At 39.5% G+C, this 23,636-nt stretch overlaps 1 long non-coding RNA gene and 1 other non-coding gene across 2 annotated transcripts in view; both read left to right on the top strand.

The window, feature by feature from the left end:
* LOC134298533 (uncharacterized) overlaps nt 1-23,636 on the top strand; it is a 106,657-nt gene that overhangs the window by 14,610 nt on the left and 68,411 nt on the right. The gene's annotated exons all lie outside the window — the stretch shown is intronic.
* On the top strand, nt 12,522-12,608 carry mir5436 (microRNA mir-5436). The gene has a single exon (NR_130036.1). It is a non-coding gene; the product is annotated as a microRNA mir-5436 (primary transcript).

The raw sequence follows: 23,636 nt of genomic DNA on the forward strand, positions 1-23,636 counted from the left end.
AAATTATCTACATACTTTTTTGTCTATCAGAAAAGTTGGCCATTTCCATTCTCCACCTGTCCTCCTGTTTCCTTCTGCATTGATTGCATTTTAACTTTTATTTTGCTCTCAATAGGAAACATTTATTTCTTTTCCTCTTTTTTTCCTATTTTATGTTTTCCTTCCATATTTTTTCCTCCCTATGTCAATTAATTCTTTCCTATTAGAAAGGAATTGCAAATATGAAAATATTTCAGTTGACTCCTGCATAATATCTTTTGGGTTGCTGTTGGTTTTCCGGGCTGCAGGGCCATATTCCATAATATTTTCTATCCTGATCTATAGATTCTTGTGATCTAAATGAAAATTTACTATCTATGCATGTTTACTGATCAAAATTGGGAGCTGCACCTCTAGTCTTTCCTTTTCTCATTTGAACATCTATTTTAAAAAAAAGTATTGTCATAATGTCACCACTACATTCTGCATTACCACCATCAACATCAGCAACTGCAAACGGAAAACAAAAAAAATGCATACTTTCCCCTAAATAGTTTATACAGAATGAGGCATGAGCAAAAGAGAACTACACCTGCCATGTTGACAGGAAAATGCATTATTTATCGAATGCCTATGTGTTCTCAGTGGTTGCAAGCAATTTGTGCAACACTGCAGCACCAAAGTCAATGGCTTTACTGCTAAAGAATTTGAGAATAGAGGAGGATGTTGGAAGTTGCCTTTGTTGTTGTGTGCCTTCAAGTCAATTTCAGCCTATCCTAGGACTTTATTACATGGAGATAGCAAACAGGCACAGTAGCAGGCAATATTACTATTGGACGATATTGTGAAATACCTATTGCTTGTATATCTCTTCCCTGTGATGAAGCTGCCTGGGACTATTGACAGGCAAAGCCCATCAAAAGCATCTATGGTTTTGGTCGTCCAGAACCATAGTACTATTTGTAGGGGCATCTGCTTCTCTCCCCTCTCTTAACAGAAAAAGGAGAAAGACAAAAACAAGCAAAGGGAGAGTTATGCCATCCACCTGGAAGTACAGCTTCACACTATGAAAGCATTATGATCATGCAATGCTATACAATGTCGCCCATCATTATTATTTTTTATCATGTCAGAAACCACTTGAGACAATACTGCAAGTCACTTCTGGTGTGAGAGAATTGGCTGTCTAGAGACGTTGCCCAGGGGATGCCCGGATGTGTTACCATCCTGATGTGAGGCTTCTCTCATGTCCCCGCAAGCTAGCGCTGACAGACGAGAGCTCACTCCATCTCGTGGATTCAAACTGGCAACCTTCAGGTCAGCAAGTGAACCTTCAGGTCAGCAGTCCAGCTGGTACAAGGGTTTAACCCACTGCACCATCATCATGATGGAAATTAGCCATTATTCTGCATCTCAGGAATGCTGCGGGATAGCAGCTTGCATGCAGTAATATTCCTAGGTGGGTTTTTTTTTTGGCAAGATTCATCCAGAGGCGGTTTACCAGCGTCTTCTAAGGCTGAGAGGTTGCGTCTTGTCCAAGATTACCCAATGGTTTTTTTTTTTTTTTTAGCTGAGGGGCCAGAATTAAAATTCTGGTCTCCCAAAACCTAGTCTAACATTCACAATTTAGCCTCCTCTATGTTCTTCCTTGAAGCACGAAAGGGTTCTTCAAGTTCTCTTTAATGTCATCTGTTGCTGGAGATACTAGATATTGTATCTGACCAAGGGAGGCATGTTATATACCAACTGCCAAACATATGCTCCTGCCTCTGAGCCATCTATCTTCATCTTCCAGGAGTTACCTAAAAGAGTGTAAGCAGCTTTCACTATTGTGTCTTGCTGCTATTCTATTGTTTTTACTATTAAGTTGTTCATTTATGGCATAATTTTAATTCTTCCACTATTTTTGTTAGCCATCTCGGACTTGTTTAAGAGAAAGACAGGGTGTGTATTTCAAAATAGAAATAAAGTTTTAAAAATGGGCGCAGGTGTGAAATCTCAACTGGGTAATCTGATAAAGTGATGCCTGTGCGACCAAGAGCCCATTCACACTACACAACTATAATGCTAGATTCCACTTTAAAAACATCCTATGGTATCCAGAGAGTTGGAGTGTAGGCAAGGGGCTTATGGATTTTCAACTAGAGTGGCCTAATGGCTCACAAAACTACAAACCCCACAATTTCATATGACGGAACAATGGCAGTTAAAGCTGAATAATGCAATAATTATATGATGTGAATGGACATCATGTTGTTGTAGATGCCTATTTTTAAAACGAAATGATAATTGATAATTGAAATGTGTATGTGTGTCTGTGTGAGAGAGAGGGGAAAATTTTTAGGGTCTTATTATTTTATGTTTTTAAGCAGCTTTAAAATTATTGTGCTTATCCCAAGATTAAAGGAGACGGAATTAAAAATGAAGAATAGAGAGAATGGTCAAAACAAAATTGTTGCTATCTAGATAAATTTTAATTTATCTAGACAAAACTAGAGTAGAATGGTAAGAAAACACTTTTACTAATCTGATTGGATCAGCAGCTCTCCTTTTATTGAAAATAGCAATTGGACTTCTGAGTTGTATCTCATAGTGGTCTTGATCCAACTTGATCCAAGGGGAAAAATACTTCATTTTCAATTGTCTGGTGTGCCATAGTCATTATTCTCTTGGAACAGCATCCAAGTTTATAGCAGATGTGGTAGGTGTTTGAAAAAACTAGATACCCCAAGTGGAACTACTGTACATAACTCATGTACAGATTGACTTAATGTATAAGTTGTGGGCAGGTTTTGGGGCCCACTTTGCCACTTTACTCAAAGTGGATCTAGTTTGTTTTTTGATAAGAATTAAGGTACAATATTCACATTACCTCAAAAAAACTCATGTTTTTTTAGGTTGATTTTTGACTAAAATTTCTAAGCTTATACATGAGTACTTAGAGTAATTTTCACTGGTGCAATGTCCTTGTTTGATACACCTCTGTGTTCCAGAATCATTTACAAGAGTAATTTACCTTTTACCATGGCCAGTTGGGTACACATATATTGCCAGACCAAGAAAAAATACATAAATAATATATACAAAATTTGCATATGCTAATTTATACATATCATTGCAAACTCAGAATAATTAGCATACTTTAAACAGAGAATCTCTCCTTACTGGAGATTAAATATTGTGTCTGTTACTAAGTTTATTGTTGGCAGGTAATGTCAAGGCTCCAGCTTTCCATTGTGATGGTTCTATGTTATTAAACTGGGAACACAGAGCTGCCAGTTCCAGCAAAATGTGCAGAGATTTGGTCCATCGAATCACAAGCGCAGCACAGCTCTGAATGACTTGTGGCCACATGTGAGATTCAGTTCTAATAAAATGCATTGAGGTAACATGCTTAAATGTTCAGAACATTTAATCTCTCCTTATCTCACTATAAACCCGCATGTACATGACTGGCCTAAACCTGGGCCAGATCTATAAAACAACATATGGACAGTGACACATGTTACAGGATGTGTTGATGAGCAAATTCTATGAATGCGTGTAACTGGAGAGGTGAGAAATCTCTCAGCCTCCTTGCATGTCTCAGAATTCCACCAACCATCTCTTTCAGTCCTTTATCCTCTACCAGTTTGCAAGAATTTTCATTCTTTTGGAATGGAAATTTGTGCTTGTCCCCTACATTTTCCTCCAAATAGCCACCTTTTAAACATGTCTTCTTAGACATTTCAAGGTTTGTATATGTAGACATTCTTGCAGCAAGATGGGTCACAAACTCTCTTACATTACCAATTGCAGGAGATTGGGAATGGGTATTTCACCAACAGAAACATGAACCCAGCAAATTTATATTTGTTTCCAATCCCAAATTGTGTAAATGAGTAAAAATTTATAATCGCAAGGTGTAAATGAACAGGTGATGTGATATGCAATATGATCATTTGAGCCATCGTACATTTCATTTTTAATTCTCTGTTGTTAAGAATATTTGAATCCTTCCCTGTTACTTTCAACCTTTTGAAAAGTAACATTCCATGTTTGGGACACTTACGAGGGAGATAAAAATGAAAGCAAGGTTTGAAAAATAGATATACTGAATCTTCTCCCGCGTATTAATTTTAAGCTGTGAATGAGTTTTTACAAAATTGAAGCAATGTCAGGTGGAGATCTGACTCAGTTTGAAAGATTGTCACCATATTCAAATTATTTAATTCTGACTCAACAGAATTCTGCATTCTTCCTCCTTTTTCTGAGTTGAAAAAAAAATGGCAGTGATATGGGTTGTCCTATGAGTAAGCATGTTTTTATGTTTCTACATACAAACACCATCACTTTTCGTGATGAAGGAAGGGAATCCAAAAGGTAGTGGTAAACTTTTGCAAGGCAGGTGAATTATCAGTGCATGAAGAATTAACTCCTTTGTTAGTTACGTTGGTCAGCAGGATGCAGTGTGACCACATGTACAAAATCTCTTTTTTCCCGCTTGTTCACAATACAATGGGCCTATTTTTCATCCCATGTCATTCTGAAAGCCAGGCTAATGGTATAATGCAGGATCTCGCAGTTTACAGCATGCAGCCGGATTGGATGTTCCGGACAGAGATGCATTTAAATCCATATCTTATTTTTATCGAGCCTTAGATCTTCCTTTCAGCTGAAAGGTTTTCACATATTATGGCAAGCTCTCTTTACCCAAATCCTCGCTTTCAGAGTTCAGTATCATCATTTACATCTACAAAAGTTGAGTTGGTGCGAATGAAGATATCGTAAGCTAATACACGCCAGCCAATTTCATCCTGATTTGTGTGGAGGGAGATTCACAGGCAACATTTGTGTATTTATTTAACATTTTCAGGAAGGTTGTCAATACATATTAAAATACACACAACATACACAGTACTGCACTCAAACCTTTCTTCTGTCAAATCAGAATCCAACTGCCCAGGAGTATTCTTTAAATAGGACAAACCATTAGTTTTAATAGAGTTTATTTAAATAGATGAAGAGAAGCATTCATGGCCCCATGTAAGCCGCCCCGAGTCCCCGTTGGGGAGATGGTGGCGGGGTATAAATAAATTTTTTTATTATTATTATTATTATTATTATTATTATTATTATTATTATTATTATTCATTTTAAAACAAGTGGCAGGAAAGGTGGATTTTTCTTTTTCTTTGTTTGCACCTTTTTCCTCCTCCTCCTCTTTTAGGGGTGAAAGTGTTCTTAATAGCAGAACAGAAAAGTGGAATTGCATATATTTTTATACATCTCTCTCTTAATTTCTATATACAGTAGAGTCTCACTTATCCAACGTTCTGGATTATCCAACGCATTTTTGTAGTCAATGTTTTCAATACATCATGATATTTTGGTGCTAAATTCGTAAATACAGTAATTACTACATAGTATTACTGCGTATTGAACTACTTTTTCTGTCAAATTTGTTGTATAACATGATGTTTTGGTGCTTAATTTGTAAAATCATAACCTAATTTGATGTTCAATAGGCTTCTCCTTAATCTCTCCTTATTATCCAACATATTCGCTTATCCAACATTCTGCCGGCCCTTTTATGTTGGATAAGTGAGACTCTACTGTAGTTGATGTACAAGGCAACCAAATGACAGGAAGTTGTTGAAAATAAATTAAAAAAACCTCTCCGCTGGGTTTGCGAGAGGCTCTCTTATGCCCAGATATGGCCAGTATCTGGCAGAGTGCTTCTCCCTATCTAAAAAAGCCCCGAGAGACCCTCCAATGATTCCAGAGGGGACTGGGGAACAGCTGATATAAATAGTCCTCATTCTCAGCTGCCCTTCTGGTGAAACTGGACTCGCGAGGCATCTGGGCAATCAGGACGAGCGAAGCGGCCTCTTGATAACCAAGCGTTGTCGAAGTGCAATGTGATCGGTGACCAAACAGCTGTGGGGATGGTAGCCACTCCTGCAAAGGCCTTACATAGGCACATCCAGGGAGGCATTTTGCGGACTGAGGAATCCAGTGAGCTAATAGCAACCGAGAATAAAGTTCGCTTCCAAAAGGACAGGACACCAGAGCCTGATTGTGAAAGTCACACGTTCTCCTCTGGAGCCGCAGGATGACCCACCATTCTTTTTTTAACTTCTTCAGTTGGAGCTAAAAGTGAGAGGCATGCTCTTTCGAAAGAGCAAGGCACCGAAAGCGAGGTGGGGAAAATGGCGGGTGGAGAGAGGGAAGAGGCAGCACTCATTAAATTGTGTACATCCTTGTCCTATCTTATGTTATATAGAGCTATATTCAGTGTATATGTAATTACAATTATTGCAGAATTTTTAAGGGAAATGGGAAGGCTTTTGTGGTTATATGCCACTGAATCCCAAGTACTAGGGGGTAATGAGGAAGCGCTATAGGAGCCTCCGGTGGCCTAGGGGATAAAAGCCTCGTGACTTGAAGGTTGGGTTGCTGACCTAAAAGCTGCCAGGTTCGAATCCCACCCGGGGAGAGCGTGGATGAGCTCCCTCTATCAGCTCCAGCTCCATGTGGGGACATGAGAGAAGCCTCCCAAAAGGATGGTAAAACATCAAAACATCTGGGCGTCCCCTGGGCAACGTCCTTGCAGACAGCCAATTCTCTCCAGAAGCAACTCCGGTTGCTCCTGACACGAAAAAAATAAATAAATGAGGAAGCACTGTTGCAACCATGTTTGCTTTGGGGCTTTTTAGAAACCCAAAGTAGCTGGCAAGGCCATTAATGGTAATCAAGGTGATTAATTTCAATATTCACACTGGCCTCCAACAGACAAGAGCCCTTTCTCCCACCCTGGACCTTCTACAGATATATAAACCTTCCTTGCTTAGTTTTTCCAATATACCTCACAACCTCTGAGGATGCCTGCCACAGATGTGGGTGGAACATCAGGAGAGAATGCTTCTGGAACATGAAAACCTACAACAACCCCTTTTAGTACCATTTGGCTGGTCACTGTGGGGGGAAAGGTATTTGTATGTGCCTGTAGATTTAATGGTGACCACATCAATTCCACAGTGGTTTTTAAGACAAGGAATACTCAGTGGGTTTACCAGGTGCTTTCTCTGAAATATAGTCTACAGCCCGCAGCATTTGTCAGCAGTCTCCCATCCAAGCACTGATCAAGGTTGACCCTGTTCTCTCCCAAAATCAGATAGGATTTCAATCTTTAGGGTATTTATTCTTAAATTCCCTCCTGTGTTCTTTCTAGACTTATGATTAGGGAGGGAGAAGATGTTTACCTCAAACATTAGCTATTGGAAGACCATTGCAATGTCTTAGAATGTCTTTTATATTTTCTCTCATGGGATGAGAGGGATTTATATTTGCTACCTTGGGAAACAAAAAGCCCTGGATGTCCACTATGTACTACTTGAACATTTTATCCAAATTTTAATTTGCAAGCCGCACTGGTAGAAATGTGGGTGTATAATGCTTATTTTGTTTATTGTGCTTTAGCGTTCAGACTTCCAACGACCCCATCCTTGGGTTTTCTGGAGAAGATTTATTCAAAGGAGGTTTTCTATCACCTTTCTCTTAGGCAGAGAGTGTGTGCCTTTCTCAATCTTATCCAGCACGGTTTCATGTCTGAGCAGGGATTCCAACCCTGGTGTCCTGGGATCCCAGTTCAACACGTAAACCACTATGCTAGGGGGCTCTCACAAATAAATAAATTCTCTGAACCCAGAGATTCCACTCGATTGTATCATCTGAGGAAATCTTAACACATTGTTATAATCCCAACAACTTGTTTTTCTGAGAGGTTCTACAGAACCCCTCGGGCACTTTCAAAAAGTCAAACTTTGCTTGATTTGTCAAATGGTGTATATCTTCCCCTGACTCTCATCATCATGAGTGTTTAGTATCAGTCAATGGCTGAGAAAGAAAGAAATACTGTCTGTAATTGGACAAGTTGTTTGGGTGAGAATTGTAATCCAGTTTCAACTGAAGAAAATTTTCACTCATGAATGTGCTTGAAGAAGCGAAATGCACTTGAGAAATTTTGCAGTCATTGAAAACATAATTTGAGCAAAGTTAGTTAGAGCATTTCTCGGTCAAGAGGGAGATCTGCACATTTTAAGCAGGCTTTTGTGCGTGTGTCAGTATGATTGTAGGATTCGGGTTCTTTGTGAAGCTGATAAAAAGAGGTTTCATTTAAAGAGCTTAATCCCACGGTGAGGCACATGGCTGATTGACAGAATGGACTTTTCCTCTCGACCTGACTGATTTTGTAATGTTGCAAATTTATGTATAAATGGTGACTCACCCTAGCTTCCTTAAATTCACCCTTGAAGCTTTTTTTCAGGCATCGATGCATGATATGTAATGACATGATTGCATTTCCAAGACTAGTTCCACCTATCACATTCAGGTGAAAAGACCGATAGTCTTGACTTCACAATATGTGAGATGCTCATGTTAATTTTCCACATCAAACTGGTTGTCTTGGTGTTAGTTCTGCCTCCAATAAGCTTCGCAAATTTTCTGATTGCTGGAAAAGCATCTCCTTTGCTGAAATCAAGATTTCTGGGGGAAAACATATGCTCTGAATGTAGATTCCACCCAGATCAATTATGTGGCATCTCCAAATCATCTGGCAGATTATTTGTAGAGCCGTTGCTAAACCAAATATGCTAGGTTGGCTCTACACTGCAGAATTAATGTAATTTAACACCCATGTAAAATGTGATGGCTTGATGCTATGGAACCATGGGATTTGTAATTTTGTGAAGCATCTTTGGCGGAGAAGGCTTTTTTGTGAAGAACCAGCATCTTTGGCAGAGAAGGCTTTTTTGTGTCAGGAGTGATTTGAGAAACTGCAAGTCGCTTCTGGTGTGAGAGAATTGGCCATCTGCAAGGATGTTGCCCAGATGTTTTGATGTTTTACCATCTGCAATCGCAACCAATTGGCATGATGTGTGTGTGATGATGTATGATGGAGAAATACATCCCCATATATAGGGAGAAATTGCTGCTGTTCCCTATCTTCCCATGCCACACTTACCTTTTAGGTACAGGAAGTCAAAATACATTAAATCTCAGTCATTTTGCACTCTCATTTGTGTTCTTATTTCCATTGTGCCTGCAGTAGGTAATAATACTTTTGCCCTCCCTTTCAGCTCATTTCTAATCACAAATTGATTTTGAAAGTCTCACTAGTCAATTTTAGCATAAGTTATACTTGTGCATATTGTTTAAAAACATCGAAAAACACATCCCCAACACGACCTCAAGAATGTGGGATATTTTACAGGTTTTTTTGGACTACACGTAATACAACATCATCGGTGGGAAATATTACCTGAGCAAATACTTAGTTATGCTGAATATTTTAGTCTCTGGATAATCTTGATGGGAAGTGGTTAAGAACAAGGGATAACAAATAAGGTGAATTCATTGATATGGATATGTTTCGGAAAACCCTGTTTGAAACATAGTACTTAATCCATCATATTAAACAATAATTTAAATTACTGAAATGACCATTAACAAATTAGAGGAGCGAGGAACATCAGTTGCAACCCAAAAATAATGCAGTTGGCATTTAATCATTAAGTGCTTAATTTTAAATTCATTGTGAGGGGAAAAAATGAATTATGGGTGATAAATCAGTTTTGAGTTAGTTGTTTCCAGACTCTGCTGAGACTTGAGTCTGTTTCCTTTCCTATATGTAAAAAAATAGAACTGGCAGAATAAAATAAAAACAGGAGTTGTCATGGAGAGTTGTACCTAATCCATACCTTTTCATTTTCCCAATTTGGATGAGATGGTCTCGATTAACCTTCTGCCCCATTTTTTTTGTATGTCCCAGTTTTCTTTTCTTCTCCCACTTTCCCTGCTTTCATCATGAACTTATTTCAGTTCCTACAAACTGAATTCAAACTGCAACAGCACTCTATTGACTCAGCCAAAGGAAGAGAGGAGATGAAAGGGTGGAATCTTGCATTTTCATGTAAGGTAATAGTAAAGGTTTCCCCTGATACTAAGTCTAGCCGTGTCCGACTCTGTGGCTTGGGGCTCATCTCCATTTCTAAGCCAAAGAGCCGGGGTTGTCCGTAGACACCTCCAAGGTCATGTGGCCGGAATCACTGCATGGAGCACTGTTACCCTCATGCTGAAGCAGTACCTATTGATCTACTCACATTTGCATGTTTTCGAACTGCTAGGTTGGCAGAAGCTGGAGCTAACAGCAGGAGCTCACCCCGCTCCCTGGATTTGAACCACCCATCTTTCAGTCAGCAAGTTCAGCAGTTTAATCCACTGTGCCATTGGGGACATTTCCCTGAAGACTCTGGAAAAAGCAACCTGCTGCAGCTTCTCCTAACCTGTGTGTTCTTTCCTCAGTCATAATTTTTGCTATTTTGACAACACTTGATGTTGTTGTCCACACATGTTCTGGTTTTCATCTGTGAAATGCTGGAGTGTATGAAATCTACAACCATGTTAATCATAGAATGTCATTGGCTCTATCCCTGATATTGTCAGGTAGGGCTTGGAAGAATTCCTGACTGTCAGTGTTAATAATACTAAATTGCAAAAGCTAATGTTCTGAGCTGTTTCAAGATGGGCTCCTGTGTTCTGATTAAAGAGGGAAACCAATAAAAGGTGATCCTTCCCGCACAAAATGATAAAGTTACGAAATAATATAATGCTTACTTTAAATCACACTTCGCTCTTATGATACCCCAAAGCTTGACAATTTCAAAATTTCCAGTTGATGCCTGAGTTTTAAATATTTAAGAGACTGTCACACTTTGATGTGTATGGCATGTCCATCCTACTTTGAATCTGGATAACACAGCCTTAGTTTCAGCTGTTCAGCATCAGCTGCTCACATTTGAATAATATTTTGAGCTCCGTTGAGAGAAGCGGAGATGCCAGCAGTCTTTGGGTGTGTCTTGCATGATTGGCTAACTTGTGCTGAAGCATTTGGAGAAGGGAATTCTCTTGTCAAGTGAGCAAACATTTGCCAGCTTGGAGATTTATAGGTTACATTCCCTCTCAGCTCTGCAGGGAACAAAAATGCATATGCTGTGCTGTAGGGTGAAAGAAGTGGCTCTCTTTCTCTTACACAGAGCTGCTCTGCACATAATAGGCAGAAACTCATCTATAAGCAATGGTGTCCAAGCCAGGCTGTAGAGAGAGTTGAGTGGCTCATGGAAATCCTAGACCCCATCTACACTGCCATGTAATGCACTTCAGAACTGCATTAAATGATTGGTGGAGATTCATCGAATGCTGTTCAATGTAGTTTCAAACAACATTCTATCACAGTGTAGATGGGACCTCAGAATACATCAGAAGGAAGAAATGGGAAGATGGAAATACTGTAGGTAGAAAAGGGCAAATAGAACCACTAGCAAAATATTGCAGTGTGAAATACAACAGTCAATGTGTGCTGATGGCTGCAAGTGTGAGTGACTTTGCTACCTTCTGAGGCAGTGTTCCAATATATGAGAATATTCTTCTCATATAGTATTTAATATGAGAATATTCTTTTTAATATGAGAATATTCTTCTCATATAGTATTTAGATGGAATCTCGCTTTCTGGAATTTGCGTCTATTGTTCCATGTCCTAGTCTCTGGAGCAGCAGAAAACAAGTTTGCACTCTTCTCAAAATGACATGCTTCCAAAAATTTAAACATGGCAATAGTTTCCCCCTTAAATTTCCCTTCTCCGAACTAAACATACCCAGCTCCCTAAGCTGCTTCTCATAGGGCTTGGCTACCCAACCTTTGACCACTTTAGTTGCCCTCCTCTGGTCACATTGAAAATGGAATGTGTATTTTACAACAGCCCTTGCTGACAGTAGCTAAAATCCAGCATGGCACTGGTGCTGCAGCCCAAGCACAATGTAACTTTCTCCCCTCTCCTCCTGCTCCCTGCAGCTCTCTGCACTGCATGAAAACCGACTCTGGATGGGTTCCCAGACCTCCAAACTAGTTTTTGTTGCTCTTGTTTAAGTGGAGTTGGCTGCAGTTGGGAGAAGACATTGTTCCCTTTATGATTCCACTGATGGAAGCAATTCCATCATGAGATGTCCCGCTTTGTATTTAGGTTGTCTACTAAACATTAACAAAATTGTGTGGGTGGCTATTCAGGCAAGGATAGAATTCCACATGTCTATTTAATGAGAACTAGCATTTCAAGAGAGAGCCAGCATGATGTAATGGCTTACGTTTTGCACTACGGCTCTAGCAGACCAGGGTTCAATTCCCTATTCAACAATGAAAACCCACTATGTGACGTTGGGTAAGTCATATTTACTAAACATTGGAGCAAGGCAAAACAAACCTCTGAACTAATCTTAACAAGGCATTCTATCCTTGGCTGTATCTACACGGGTCAAGTAGTGTGTTCTCACCTCTCAGCTGCTCCATGATGCATGGTTGGATTTGCAGCAGAACTACATTCAGCCATTGATTTGGTTCAAGAGGAAATGGGATTTGGTTCAGAGATTTAAAGCTGTGGACTGCTGGATTGGTCTGGCCCTGGTCCAGTCTACTGTCCATATGTCCAATGGACCCCCTGTCGTATTGCTGGCCTCAAGCAGCTCGCTGGCAGAGACTTTCTGGTGAAGTCAGACAGCAAGTCTTTGCCAGGGAGCTGCTTGTGGTCAGTGATGCAATGGTGGCAGCCCCAATGTGCCCTCAAAACAGACAACTGTCTGGGCACACAAAGGTTCCAAAAACAATCTTGGGCTGCATCAGGACAGGGACATCTCTGGAGCAGATACCCTAGATTGTGTGAGTGTAGTTTCCCCCTCAGATTGCCATAAGTTAGAAATGACTTGAAAGCACCCAATAACAAAGCAGTTCAGATGGGTCTGCTCTTTCCTAGGGTTCTGATATTCCCAGTGAAGTTGCAAACTGAAATATTTGTATTTTAAAGGGAGGTGGACATTGTATCCAGGGTATTAGAGCAGAAATTAGTCGCCCCTTTCCCCCTTTTTAAAGTGATGCAGTAATTTGAAGATTGGAAATTAGAGCTCTATTCTTTACCCAGTCACGCAAATTCCCATCTTCAGAAGAAAGTAAAGGCAAAACCCCTTCTGAAGAATTCTTGCCAAGAAAACCCAATGATAGATTCACTCTAGGGTTGCCATAAGTTGGAAATGGCTTGAAGGCACACAGCGCTTCTTTTTTGCTTTTTCTTTTGCAAAGACCAGCAGAATCATAAGCCACGCTGCTCTCTGCTCCATGCACTGCATTTCTTGGGACTGTTTGAAAGGGAATTTATTCCTTGGGAAGGCCCCCATCAATTTGCTTTGCTCTTTTGTTGACACGTTTATTAAAAAGCTGAGCATCTTGGTATTAAAGTTTTATCAGCGTTGAAGAATAATATGCCTTTTGAACAGATTCAGAAGTTATGGGATGAGTCTGAGCTCTTCTCGTTGTGGAGCTCGGCTGAGTCAGCATGAAAAAATCAACTCTGAATTCTCTCTCTCTCTCTTCCAGACATTTGTCCTTAAGCAAAACATATAATAATGAAGTTAAAAGCAAAGCTCCCCTTTGATTTGCATGGGCTTTCTGGGTTGATATAGAGGTAAAACAGTGCAGCAGGTTCTATTTGTGGAGAATCCCCAGTGAAATTAATGAGCATTGCTCAGGGAAAATCTTTAACGATGTGTGATGTATTCAGGGAGTCCAAACTGAAATGAAATGAAATTATACCCATTTGCACTTTGATTTGCATGCAAAGAGGAATCCCTAGTGTGAGCACCTTTCTTCTCTAAAAGGGTCCTAAACCTATGGATTTTAGGTGTACTACATTCTAGGTTCAGTTCCTGGTAGTTGAAAAATTGTCAGTTTAAAGGACTGGAGTCAAGGAAACAATCCTTGTTGTTACAAATGCATATTATCTTGCAATTTTCTGTGTCAATCTCTGTGTTTGTAAAGGCAGTACACAGTTCAGCAAGATGATTTGGGAAGGAGAAATGGAGGGGCAGGATGTCTATGGATGAAGAGATCATCAATCTCATCAGACGGGGCACTTTTTAGTGACACGAACCCATTCTTCTATACTTTTGCAATGGAGCCCACTGGCTCCCATCCCATAACACAGCGCTACTTTTGGCAGAACTTCATTGTAAAAGTATACACAAACTCGTCATGCCATCACGGGAGCAACACAGAAAGCTTCCCATCTTGTATTGAATCAATGGGGAAAAGCCGGGCAGCCGGTGCTATAATGCTACAACTATAAGTAAGCCAGGCAATGCAAAGGGTTCACCACACACCCTGACAGGCACCAGCAGATTCACCACGATGTATAGCGATTCCAGCAGATCTAATAAGGTTGCTGGAAAGCTTCCATGCACTTTGGTATCCATTTGGTTGTTCTTATAAAGATAGCAGATTGACATGGACTTTGCGGCCAGCATGGCTATTTCTGCTCTTTGTGTAGACATAGTTTCAGAGTGGGGCAAAAAGCTAGGAATAAGTGGGCATTTGCAGAACAAGATCAGCAGATCAAGGAAAGTTTACAGACCTTCTTCCCACTCATTTATTCTTCTTTGTAAGGGCCATTTTCCCCTCATTTGTCTACATGAAAAAAACATTAACATTTCTTGATATAAGGCAAAATCTTCCCTCATACAGTTAATAAAAGGTAAGGTGGGACAATGTTAAAAGTCTCCTTGACCTTTGATCAATTGTTTTCCATCCTATGCAGTTTGTATATGTATATGCCGTCAAATTACCTGTCAATTTCAAGTGATTCCATGAATTTCATAGGGCTTTATTGATGAATGCTCCTTATTATCTGGTATCTGAGGTGGCTACTTCAATTCGTTTAACAGGGACAGTTACTGGTATCACTAGGCTTGGTATCACCAAAATTAGTGAGTTAAAAAAACAACAACGAAAACAACAGTGCATACTTGTAGCACATGCAGACAAAACGATGTGATTCAAAGTAGCCTTGTAACTGGGTCATAATGGCAGTTCTGATTGGAGCGCATGCACATTAAAAGGCTCCAAAAGGAAATCCAGATAGAGTTGTAGCATTACAGATATATCAGTATAGTGGTGTAAACCAGGCTCATAAAAAACATTGTTTATTTGGGTTTTAGTTAATGTCAAGGAATAGTTTTATTTTAAAAATATCAAAGAGTTTGGGGAAAATGTGTAAATTTGGGGAAATGCACAGGAAAAAATGTACAAATTTCAGTCCCTGCAAAAGTCTCACAAACCAATGTGGAATCAGAACAGGAAAATCTTTTTTAAAGTTGTAAAATATTTTTTTAATAAAAGGTGTGTCCTTTCTTTTTTTACAATGTTTTTAATTTTAAAAATATTTTAAATTAATGTTTTCATTGGATTGTTTGCTTAATCCAATGCTAGAATTGCAAATGTATGTGCAATGCTAGAAAATTGGGAACTGAAGGAAAATTCTATTAAGGTTATAATTCGAAAGCTGTGCCATTCCTCCTGACCCTAGTCTGCCAAAATACTCTACTTTTTGAGTGGAAATGTTGGGTTTTCAGTACACATAATGTTAAATGTAGGGGCCCCTGGTGGCACAGTGTGTTAAAGCACTGAGCTGCTGAACTTGTGGACCAAAAGGTCCCAGGTTCAAATCCCGGGAGTGGAATGAGCGCCCGCTGTTAGCCCCAGTTCCTGCCAACCTAGCAGTACAAAAACATGCCAATGTGAGTAGACCAATAGGTACCGCTCCGGTGGGAAGGTAACGGCACTCCATGCAGTCATGCCAGCCACATGAGCTTGGAGGTGTCTATGGACAACGCCAGCTCTTCGGCTTAGAAATGGAGATGAGCACCAACCCCCAGAGTCGATCACGACTGGACTTAACGTCAGGGGAAACCTTTATCTTTTACCTAATGTTAAATGTGCATTTTTTAAAATTTTGCAGTAAAAATCCAAAATGTAGAGGAAAAAATAATCTCACAGCAATTGACCACTCAATAGTGTGTCTAGGTCAGGCATGGGCAAACTTCAGTCCTCCAGGTGTTTTGGACTTCAACTCCCACAATTCCTAACATCTGTTACCCCTGGCCATTGAAAGGGATGAGCATTGGACATGTTGTGATGCTGATCAAGATTTATGCTCCTGAAACATTTCTATCAGCTAAAACTTTGATGCGAGATCTTGATCATTTTCAGCAAAGAGGCTTGCAGAAAATCTTATACCCAGCAGCCCATCACAAGTTTGATAACAGGAAAATGTTGAAACCCACCTTGACTCAACAATCTTATCACATATCCTTGATTTGTTCACATTGGGTAGGGATTAATTCTTTGTCATCCCACTTTTTGTGATGCTTCTGAAATGACTATTTTTCAGTCTTCCTCCCACTTTCTTCCTCTCTTCTCAGCTTACTTTAACTGCTACAAAAACTGAATTCATAGTGCAAAAGTATTGTAATTAGCTTAGAGCTAAGTCAGTGGCTCCCCCGGTGGCTCAGCAGGTTAAACCTCTGAGCTGCCTAACTTGCTGATGGAAAGATCAGTAGTCTGAATTTGGGAAGTGGGGTGAGCTCCCACTGTTGGCTCCAGTTTCTGTCAATCTAGCAGTTCAAAAATATGCAAATGTGAGATCAATATGTACTGCTTTAGCGGGAAGGTAATGGTGCTCCATGCAGTCATGCAGCCGCATGACCTTGGAGGCATTTTCGGACAACGCTGGCTCTTCGGCTTAGAAATTGAGATGGACACCCTTTCCACCCCTATCCATATCCCTACCACACCTCCCTTCCCTTCCCACCCTTTTCCCCGGGCTGTGGCGCAGGCTGTTGAGCAACCAGCTGCAGCCAGCTGCAACAAATCACTCTGACCAAGAGGTCATGAGTTCGAGGCCAGCTCGGAGCCCTGCGTTTGTCTCTGTCTTTGTTCTATGTTAAGGCATTGAATGTTTGCCTTATATGTTTAATGTGATCCGCCCTGAGTCCCCTTTGGGGTGAGAAGGGCGGAATATAAATACTGTAAATAAATAAATACTGTAAATTTTCCCCTATATACTACCCAATCCCAATACACCTTTTCCTTTTATCCTATGTAAATAACATTTTCTTTAATAAAAATCACTTAAAAAAGAAATGGAGATGAACACCAACACCCAGAGTTGGACACAACTAGACTTAATGTTAGAGGAAAACCTTTACCTTTAACTAAGTCAGTAGAGAGGAGAGGAAGAGGTAAAATATTGCTCTCCCCAGTAGATTTGGGCAAAAGCAAACCACTACAGTTTTTCCTGAATTGTCTCATCTTCCTCACTGTTAATTTTTTTTATCATCTTGACTGCCTTTTTCTGAGTTTTTCATCTGTAAAATTTTGGAGAGTTGTCAAGTTTGTCTCTGCAGTCTTTTACACAGCTAACACACAACATTGTATAATGGTTTTATTACACGATCACTGCTAACCCCATCAGTATTATGCATCATGCTAAGAACCCATTTCCTAGCACAGCAATATCTTAGGATCTGACTGTTAGCATGGTTAAGTGCGAGCCTTTTTTTTTCATGGGCCAAGATATTTTGTTATTAATTTTAATAATTAACTAAAAGATGGGATTAAAAATTCATCAGGTGGCAAATCACGGCTTCTTAAAGTCATTCCGATATAATCAGCAGGAAGTCATTTACATTTAAAAACTGCAGATAATTGCTGTAAAGCACTCTACACTCAAAAAAGAGGGCTCCAGAAACAATTAATAATCATTGCACTATGAAAAGGAGAGCTTCTGAAATGAACCTCTAGATCTGGATGAGACACAGATGAATTAATGGGGTGGCTGTTCAGGGTTAACTTGTCGTAATTAGAATTTCTCTAGTGCCCTCCATCTACTATGATGGAGAGCAAAAGAGGCAAAAAAGGAGGGATTTACCGCTTTTGATTTCACAAGAAGTGTTGGGACAAAATACTGATGTGCAAGTCATAGGCTTGGGAGGGGCCTCACAATGTAGAAGATGCATCTACACTGAAGAATTAATGCAGTTTGACACCACTTTGTCATGGCACAGTGCTCTGGAATCATGGGAGTTGTAGTTCTACAAGTTCTTTAGCCTTCTGTAAAGAGTGTTGGTGCCTCACCAAATTACAACCTTCACATTTCCTTAGCATTAGGCCATGACAGTTAAAGTGGTGTCAAACTACATTAACTCAACAGTGTAGATGGACCCTATCTTTTTGTTAGTGAAATCAAGAAGTACTTGATTTCACTAGCAATTTATTTCCTGTTGTGATATATTCTTTTGAAAACTATGTACTCTCCTAACCCGGTTAACAATCTGGGGAAAATTCCTCTTAATGTTCAATCAAAATCAAATGGATTTGAAAGCATTAGACCTGGCCCACTATCTGAGACAGCAGTGAACAAGCCCGTTCCCTCCTCTCTGTGGCAAGTTTTGAAACATCACAGGCTTTTTTTATCATGTCAGAAGCAACTTGAGAACATACTACAAGTCACTTCTGGTGTGAGAGAATTGGCTGTCTACAGAGACGTTGCCCAAGGGACAACAGGATGTATTGCCATCCTGCTGGGAGCCTACTCTCACGTCCCTGCAAGCTGGAGCTGACAAATGGGAGCTCTCCCCATCTCGCAGATTCAAACCAGAAACCTTCAGGTCAGCAACCCAACCTTCAGGCCAGCAGTTCAGCTGGAACAAGGGTTTAACCCACTGCACCACCACAACTCCACCATCACAGGTGAAAGACAAGTCAATAATATATTATTATTTATTATTATTTATTACAAGCATTTCTATCCTGCCCTTCTCACCCCTGAGGGGGGACTCCGGGCGGCCTTACAATTAGCATCATTAGACACTGAACAAACCAGTATAAAACATAATATATAAAAACTATTACAGTTAAAATAAATAACCACTAAAACATCCATATAAATATAAATAAATAGACATTCAAGGGTGCATTCCAAATAATATGCAAATGTAGTCATTATTTTTGCTTTAATTTGTTCATTTATTCCCTTTCTTGCTCAGAAACTTAGGAGCTTTTCACTCTACAAAGATACAGCACCATGACTCCACTTTAAGTGCCATAGTCCTATCCTATTGAATTTTGGATTTGCACCGTAGGAAGGGCTATTTAGATTTTTTTTTTAAAGGAAGAGCAAAGTAGTGTTCAGAGAACTCTGCTTCTGTTTTTATTTTGTGTGCTTTTAATTATGTTTTAATTGCATTTCAAAACTGTTTTTAACTGTGCATTTTAATTAGTACACCGGACCTTTGATATCTGCTGGGGTTTGGCTCCAGAACCCCCTGTGGATACTGATATCTGTGGAGGCTCAAGTACAATTATATAAAATAGTAAGTAAAACTGCGTACTTATGTAAAATGGCAAAACAAGTGTTTAGGTTTCGGATATATATATATATATATATATATATATATATATATTCGCAATTCAGGGAGAATTGCATTCGTGGATGCATAATCCTTGGATATAGAGGGCTGACTATATTGAGATTGAATTGTGATATATATATATGAGTATAGCTTTCACTAAAATGCTATTTTGATTTTCCGAGCCATCCGCGGTCCCTTGGTAAAAGAAAGGTGAGATATAAATTGAATAAACAAACAAAACAAATGTGTAATGTGAAAGGGTCCAAGGTACTCTTGAAGCCGAAGAAGCTGTTAGCGGCTACAACTGTTTGGGCATTTGATAAAGCAAACAATTAAATGGGCTTGAAACATCTGCTGACTGCCTAATCCCATCCAGGGGAGTGTACTCAGCGTTTTTAAACAGCATCTGATAACAGATACCACTCTATTCAACCAAATGTGAGCAGTCCCGTTAAAATCAATAGAAAATTAGATGCTATGAAAATGCAATATGTGTCCAATTAGTTATAATTGGAGCAAATGTTGATGTAGATAAAGTTCCAGCATAAGATGTATTTGCTCAGAATGCTTGCTACTTGGCTTCGTAATGGAAATGCCTGAGAGCCGATGGATCCCATCAAGTAAATGATAGCCCATTGAAGGCACACATGTTAAGCATTATCTAATTATGCAGGTTCCCAGAGTCTTTCGGATCACATTGGTTTGCTCTGTGTCTTTTGAAAAATAGCTCTCCATCATGCTGAGAAGTCCCAGTTGGATTTGACAAATTATGCTAGTAAACCTGTTCGAGAATTTCGTTTAAAAAAACGTACACACAAAACTGTGAATGTTGTGACAAGTTAAGAAATATGCTGTTTGCAAATCTGAAGTATTTTACTGATCTTTTAAAAAATATTCAGGAGCAAACAATCATTTTCTCCATTCAAGTTCTGTTTGTGACATATTCCTCTCCTTGCAAGCTGTAGTGTTTTCAAATTGCCAGTTGTACAGCCATTCACCCTAATCCAGAGTCCCATGTGGGCCATGAAGCAGAAACTTCAAAGAGGGGGCAAGTGCACTAAACTGCCTTTTTCACTGAAGGAAAGCTTTAAAAAACCAAGCCCACAAGAAACCATCTAAAGTGAGCCTTTTTGAAAATGTGTTTACTCTAAAAGAGTTGTGTTCTTATAAGTGGGCAAGTTTATTCAGCAGTGAGGACCATGCTTTCACAATCCAAATTACAGTAGAGTCTCACTAATCCAAGCCTCGCTTATCCAAGCCTCTGGATAATCCAAGCTATTTTTGTAGTCAATGTTTTCAATATATCATGATATTTTGGTGCTAAATTCGTAAATACAGTAATTACATCATAACATTACTGCATATTGAACTACCTTTTCTGTCCAATTTGTTGTATAACAGGATGTTTTGGTGCTTAATTTGTAAAATCATAACCTAATTTGATGTTTAATAGGCTTTTCCTTAATCCCTCCTTATTATCCAAGTTATTCGCTTATCCAAGCTTCTGCCGGCCCGTTTAGCTTGGATAAGTGAGACTCTACTGTATGTAGAACAGAAACTTCTTGTTGTTCTGAATATTCAGTTTTAACTTCTTCACCATGCCTAAAGGTTAGCTATCCTCCCACAATGACTATAATAAGATGCCTGTCTATTCATATTTTAATGAACACATAATTTCATGACATTGCAGTTTTAGATACTATTTTTTAAATCAAAAACACATTGTGATCTCATTAGCTAAAGCAATAATTTCCATGCTACCTTTATGTTTTTTTTTCTTCTGTTCCTTTCCATTCAGCTCTTCCTTCCTATTCTATGGCTTTCTTGGGAGAAAATATTCAAAAAGGTGTGCTATTGCCTCCCTCTTAGGCTGAGAGAGTGTGATTTTCCATGGCTTTGTGGGGATCTAAAAATCTTCCAAAGTCCTAGTCCAGCATACAAACCATTAAACCATATTAGCTTTCTATACCGTATTGGCTCTCTACCTTTAACTTTGTTGTTGCATAACTCATGTCATGCTTCTGGAAACCCTAAGAATAAGTAACTATTTGTTTTTTGGGGGTCTGAGAGTATCTGACCTATGGTGACCAGTGGATTGGATGGATGGCCACATTGTGGTTTACAAAGTCATATTCTAATGGTTAAGCCCAAAAAATCATGCTGACTCTCTACCTTTAGCTCTGCTTAATCTAGTTCAATATTCCTCCTACATAGAATAGTTCGCCTAAGGCAGTGGTTCCCAGACTTTGAACCTCCAGGTGTTTTTGACTTCAACTCCCAGAAATCCCAGCCATAATGCCAGCTGTTAGGAAGTGTGGGAGCTGAAGTCCAAAACACCTGGAAGCCCAAAGGTTGGGAACCACTGGCCTAAGGAGATGTTCCAGTGCAGCAATGCCATTAGCCATTGTCTAATCTGGAGAGAATGTCAGTCTTTCATTTGCTGAGTACACCATTGCACACATTCTCTGAATATTTCCAAACTTGTTGCAGACGGTTGCATGTTATCTTTCCAATGGAAGATGTGTTTAGCACTCCACAATGTAGTCTTTTTCTCAAAGCTTTGTCTTGCTAGTAACTGTCACTCGCTCCTTTTTGTGGACTTCCAAGCCGTACTGAAAATAAAAGAAAAGTCGACCTTGCAAATTTGCATTTAATCAAAAATGCCTCAATTGAAAATGCTCAGACATTCAAATTGAAAGTGACTTTGACTCAATCCTAGCTTGTAGTTTTTGGTTGGTTTTAGGTCCAAATGACTCTCTTGCTGCCTGCATTGGAGGCATAAGAGTGAAAATTATTGTCATGCCTGCTGAAGTTGCCTACCTTTGCGTTTATTTATTTTTTAGCAGCGTGCTATGCAGACTTTAAAAAACAACATTGCCATTCCAATCTGTTTGAATAATCTACATGGCATATAGAGTTCTCTTTGCAAATTGCCACTTTGGACACTGAGAGATAAGAGATTGGCTAGGTTATCAAAGAGCGTTTCATCTGTGGCAACAGCCCTCCAGATTTAGCAACATCAGACACTACATTAACTTAGAGGAAACTTCTAAAAGCAAATTACTAAAGGAACGTGTACTTCATTAAGATAAAGCTGTAGAGAAATCAATATTTAGCATTGTTGTTTTGATTGCATTTCCCTAATGATAAACTGCTAATGGGCTTACCCTCCTAAAATGATTTTTTTATCTAGATGAAGAATGTCAGATCTGTTTCGATGAGTTTGAGCTGATGGTAACTTAAAAGTCAGAAGTTTCAACCCCCCCCCCCCCAAAAAAAAAGTTTGCACTCTTCTAAAAAGAAAGCCCCCATTTCCAAGTAAGGTATGAAGGTTCTTTTTCTTTTATTCTGAGAGAAAGACTTCCAATTGGTGGTTCAATGTGCTTTAATTCTATTGCATGCTGGGAATCTGCCGCTTTATTAGCGATATTGACATGTCGGGATTTGCGATGACAATGTGCGATTCTTTGGTTTGAAGACCAAAAAAAAAAAGAAAAAAAAAAAGACAAAAAGCACAAGAAGATCCTGCAGTAGTATTCTACTGTGAATGTGAAAGGGAAATGATCTTATCACAATACTGATAGCATGGATGCCACTGCAGCAACATTAACTAAATATTTATAGATTCACCTTGTGTATTTTTCCCCCAGAAGCATAGAGTAATATGGTGAAGTGGTTTGAATGCTGGGAAATTAGAGTTTGAGTTACTACTTGGCCATGGAAACTCACTGGGGGCCTTTCCACACAGCCATATAACCCAGAATATCAAGGCAGAAAAACCCACAATATCTGCTTTGAACTGGGTTATCTTAGTCCTCACTGCCATATATTCCAGTTCAAATCAGATAGTGTGGAGTTTTATTCAGCTGTGTGGAAGGGGCCTGGGGTGACATTGAATAAGTCACACTTTCTCAGCCTCAGAGGAAGGCAAAATCAACTCCTCTCTCTCAACAATTTCTGCCAAGGTCCACCTTAGGGTACAAATGATGTGAAGGCACAAAAAAAGAAGTTGTGCAACTTTAGATAAAGTTGAGGGATACTCTGGAGTATTCTGGAGCTTTGTATCAATCTGGACAGATGGATTAGTTCCATTTCAGACGGATCTGCTGTCCAGATGGACAGTGCACTATCAACCTTTCCTTGTTGGCTCTTACTGGGTTGCATTTCTTTATATTCATTTATCTAATCTAGTTCTGCAATGACTTTGCAAGGGCATTGCACTACCTGAAGTCATGAGAAACCAGGGGGTTTCCTTATGCAGCCAAATCATTAGGCCATCTTGTTCAGGGTTATTTACTATGAATGGCAGCAACTCTCCAGGGAT

Source organism: Anolis carolinensis, chromosome 4, assembly GCF_035594765.1.
Source record: "Anolis carolinensis isolate JA03-04 chromosome 4, rAnoCar3.1.pri, whole genome shotgun sequence".
Taxonomy (NCBI): Eukaryota; Metazoa; Chordata; class Lepidosauria; order Squamata; family Dactyloidae; genus Anolis; species Anolis carolinensis.